General features: G+C 39.9%; 1 pseudogene; it reads left to right on the plus strand.

Moving 5' to 3' along the window:
* The first annotated feature begins 4,156 nt into the window (after positions 1-4,156).
* Positions 4,157-4,619, plus strand: LOC136306502 (large ribosomal subunit protein uL23-like; annotated as a pseudogene).
* The last annotated feature ends 519 nt before the right edge of the window (positions 4,620-5,138 follow it).

Consider the following 5,138-nt stretch of genomic DNA (forward strand, 5'->3'; position numbering starts at 1 on the left):
TTCTTTTACTCTTGAAAAATATATTTGAATCTTTGGCTTATCTGCAAATATGTATTATCTTTCTTTTTATTTTTTTGCACACAGGGATAGACAGGAAGGGAGAGAGATGAGAAGCATCAACTCATAGTTGTGTCACTTTAGTTGTTCATTGATTGCTTTCTTATACGTGCCTTGACTGGGGTTGGGGGCTCCAGTAGCTTGAGCAAGTGACCCCTTGCTCAAGCCAGCAACCTTCAACTTAAGCCAGTGACCCTGGGCTTCAAGCCAGCAACCCTGGGCTTCAAGCCAGCAGCCATGGGGTCCTGTCTAAGATCCCATGCTCAAGCTGGTGAGCCTGTGTTCAAGCTGAATAAGCTTGCACTCAAGCCAGCGACCTCGGGGTTTTGAACCTGGGACCTCAATGTCCCAGGTTGATACTCTCTCCATTGCACCACCACCAGGTCAGGCACAAATATTATCTCTTTTTAAAGAACACAGGGGGCATACTTTTAAAATTGAATTTATTGGGGTGACATGGGTCAATAAAATTACACAGGTTTCAGGTGTACAGCTCTGTATCATCTGTATATTGTTCTGTTGCTCACCACCCAAAGTCAACTCTTTTTCCATTTTATGTATATTAGTGTACAAGTTTGAGAGATGGGTGAATTTGGAAAAGCCAGGAAAGAATTGTTTTGTGGAAATAAGGGGAGTTTCATGAGGGAGGTGTGAATTCAAAATTGGATATACATTTTAAACCATAATGATGTAAAAAATATGCTTAAGTAAAAAAAATAATGGCCTTGGTTTTATTTGATAGTGGCATTTAGATGATGGTATTTTAATTTTTTTTGTAGTGTAGGTACATTACTTCTATAAGTTAAACAATGCTTTGCAGAAAGTTTAAGGAGATGAGTCAGTGCTGTGGAAAAGTCAAATTGGATGAGGGCTGAAAGAAGTTATTGGCTTGGCAAGTGGGAGGCCGTGGGAGACCTTTGGATGAGGGGGTGGAAGCCAGATTACAATGGTTGGATTCAGTGGATAGGGAGAAAGTGGAGGAAGCCAGTATAGACCACTGGTTCAAGGACTTTGGCAGCAAAGGCAAAATTTTAAATAAAACTGTTCTCCCTTTCTTATTGTTGTTGTTGTTACTGAATATAAAAGTAATGCTTGTTCATTATATAAAAATTGATAATAGAAAACAAAATAGTATTCACCAGCCAATGCCCACCATGCTAACAGTTTGGTATTATTTGTTGAATGTACATTTCTTCTTCAAAGCATAGAGAGAACTGGTCAAAATCATCCGTATTATTCTCAGTTGAGGAAAACAAGGCTCAGAAAATGACTTCTCTGAGGTACTACAACAGTCCATAATAAAGGGTTTGGTTCCAATAGTACTTCGCAGTTTGGAGGTGCTTTGACTTGTATTTCCTGGTTGCTCTGCCCACAGCAGTCTAGCCTTTTCCTTGTGCTCTATTGTGTCCTGAACAGATTTCATCTGCAGCCACTCTAACACTTCATTCCACCTATGGATTTACATACATACTTAAATCACCCAGTAGACTCATACTTTTTGATGGTAGGTACTCCCAGGTACACAGCATTTTCCACAGAATCGTTGTACAACACCTATTTCTGGAATGCTGGGCAATGGGTAATGTTTGTCATAGTAACTGATGCAGTATTCGTTCCCAGTATTTTCCACTTCTTAGTCCTATCTCCTTCATTCCAGTAGCAGGTAGGGTGTTCTATGCACAGACTGTCTCATGGTAAGAATAACACAGTAGCCTGACCAGGCAGTGGTGCAGTGGATAGAGTGTCGGACTGGGATGCAGAGGACCCAGGTTCGAGACCCCAAGGTCGCCAGCTTGCGCACGGGCTCATCTGGTTTGAGCAAAAAGCTCATCAGCTTGAACCCAAGGTCGCTGGCTCCAGCAAGGGGTTACTCAGTCTGCTGAAGGCCCGCAGTCAAGGCACATATGAGGAAGCAATCAATGAACAACTAAGGTGTTGCAATGCGCAATGAAAAACTAATAATTGACGCTTCTCATCTTTCTCCGTTCCTGTCTGTCTGTCCCTGTCTATCCCTCTCTCTGACTCTCTCTCTGTCTCTGTAAAAAATAAATAAATAAATAAATAAAATTTAAATCATGCCAAAAAAAAAAAAAAAAGATTAACACAGTAGAACCAGAGTAAAATTCTTGGCTTTTGATTTTCAAAAGCTCAGGTGGGGTATGAACAACAGATTTAGAAGACTGGTTTAAAAGCTATTTTATCCATAGCTTGACTAAATATAGTCAAATTGGGAGGAAAAGGATAGTTGAAGAAAAGGAAGCCAGTGAGATCCTGGTGGTCCTCCTGAGAGAGGAGCCCAGGTGCTGTCTCCCACCCTGCTGACCACCCTTTCAGAGTAGAGCTTGTGGTTGATACAACCCCCAAATTCCCCTCGCATCGATATGGCATAGAAGAGGAGGGAAGAAATGGCCATGTGGAAAATCTAGACCAGCATACTGTTCAACAGAAATATAATTTGAGCCACATAAGTAATTTTCCATGTTCTAGTAAGCAGTCAAATTAACAATAATAAAAAAGAAACAGGTGAAATAAGTTCTATGAAAATATTTTATTTAACCCAGAATATCTAAATACTATCATTTCAACATGTAATCAAAATAAATATTATTGAGATATTTTGTAGTCTTTGTACTAAGTCTTTGAAACCTAGTATGTACAGCACATCTCAATTTGGATTCGCTATATTTTAATTAAGTGTTCAATAGTCACCAGTGGCTGGAGGCCATATTGGACAGCTCAGGTCTAGAAAATTAGACTCATGAAATGCCTAACCCCACTGCTGAAAACTCGAGCCATAGAATGTCTCTTGTGTGCCCAAGAATATCACAGACAAGGCCCAAACATCCAGATGACTGAAGGAGATCTTGTTCCAGGCTCAGGAGAAACAGTATGGGATAAGTGGCAGAGGGCAGCAGGGATATCTCAGTGGATGCCATGGAGATTCAATCTCCATGACTCTGGCAATCCAGGGACTCAGGACCCACCCTTCTACACAGGTCCACACTCTGTAAATACCCTGGAACTTGGACACCACCCTGGGGAAAGATAAAACTGAACCCCCAACCTGATCATGATGAAGTTTCCACCACTTAGTAGATTAGGGAAGAGCTCCAAGTGTTCTGTATAGAAAAAGAAAGTTACACTAATTTTGTGGATTGAAATTCAAACTCACTACAAAAAGTACGAATGAACATAACGATAATTGAGGTTGTTGTAAACCCTGTCTTTTGTTTTCTCATAGGCTGCAAGTAGGTGTCAGAAGAAAGAGAGAAGTTAAAACCCTTTTTTACCTAAAAGATACCCATGACATTTAGAAACTAGATGTAGGATATTGAAGCATTGTGTTGACTGCATCCTGATTTTAACAAATAAATTTTGAGAAATTTGTATTTTGATTGTTGAGTTTTCAGATGGATTGCTAATTTGGATGGATTGCTGATTTGTGGTTATGTGGAGAAGTATTCTTATTTCTTAAAGGTGGATATAAAAAATTAGGAGTAAAATATCATGCTATTTGTAGACCAATGTTACAGAAACTTTATTTACAGTAGTAAAAAAGTAGAAACAACCCAAACATCCATCAACTGTTGAAGGGATAAATAAAAATATGGTATATCTAAACAACAGGATATTATTCAGAGTTAAAGTGTTGACTTATGCCACAACATGGATGAATCTTGAAAATATGCTAAATGAAAGAAACCAGTCACAAAAACCACACTGTATGATTCCACTTATATGAAATGTCTAGAATAGGCAAGTGTATAATAGAGACAGAAAATATGTTAGTGATGGCCTAGGCTGGGTGTTCGGTGAAAGTGGAGTCAATAGCTTAGGGGTCCAAGGTTCTTTTGAGGGTGACAAAAATGTTTTAAAATTAACTGTGGCCTGGACCACATAGCTTGGTTGGTTAGAACATTGTCCTGATACACAAAGCTTGTGGGTTCAATCCCCAGTCAGGGAATATAGATGTTTCTGTCTCTCTCTTTCTCCCTTCCTCTCCCTCTTAAATCAATAAATAAATTTAAAAGACTTGATTGTGGTGATGGTTGCACATACCTGTGAATATACCAAAAAAAACCCTGACCTTTCCACAAAGATGGCAGCAAAAGTGAAGAAGGAAGCCCCTGCCCCTCCCAGAGTTGAAGCCAAAGCAAAGGCTTTGAAGGTAAAGAAAGCAGTACTGAAAGGCATCACAGACAGACAGACAGACACACACACACACACACACACGCAAGATCTGGATGTCACCCACCTTTCAACAGCTAAAGGCACAGTGGCTCCAAAGAGTGCCCCAGGAGAAACAAGCTTGACCACTGTGCCATCACCAAGTTCCCGCTGACTACAGTCAGCCATGAGAAAGATAGAAGACGACAATACACTTGTGTTCGTTGTGGATGTCAAGGCCAACATGAACCAAACAGGCTGTGAAGAAGCTCTATGACATTGACACGGCCAAGGTCAACACCCTAATCATGCTTGATGGAGAAAAGAAGGCATATGTTCAACTGACTCCTGACTTTGGTGCTTTGGATGTTGCCAACAAAACTGGGATATTCTAAACTGAGTCCAGCTGGCTAATTCTAAATATAAAAATGTTACACTATAAAAAAAATGAAATTGACACTTTAAATAGGTAAATTGTATGATGCATGAATGATACCTCAATAAAGATGTTTTTAAAAAAGGGAAAAAAAACATGCTCTGTAAATTTGTTTAAAATGATTATTCTCTCTATCTTTCTGAATATCTGAAAAAATTTTAAAGAAAAAGCAGAGTAGCGGTTCTAGTTTAACATCTATGCCTATACACATAAATTTGAGAAGATATTCCCTTGCTCTTATTAACTGCAAACAAAAAAGGAGAAAGAGAGCACCCTCTTCTCTTTTGAGGGTGGCTATAACATAAGGGACTGAGTGGTAATAGATATTATCTCATTTCCTCTGCTACTGGTAAGCTCTCTGGTGAGCTGTCAGGTGATAACTGGAGAATTGGGATATGGGGAGCACTGAAGAAAAGGATCTCTCGCCCTGGCCGGTTGGCTCAGCGGTAGAGCGTCGGCCTAGCGTGCGGAGGACCCG

Source organism: Saccopteryx bilineata, chromosome 5 (genome assembly GCF_036850765.1).
Source record: "Saccopteryx bilineata isolate mSacBil1 chromosome 5, mSacBil1_pri_phased_curated, whole genome shotgun sequence".
In the NCBI taxonomy this organism is placed as follows: domain Eukaryota; kingdom Metazoa; phylum Chordata; class Mammalia; order Chiroptera; family Emballonuridae; genus Saccopteryx; species Saccopteryx bilineata.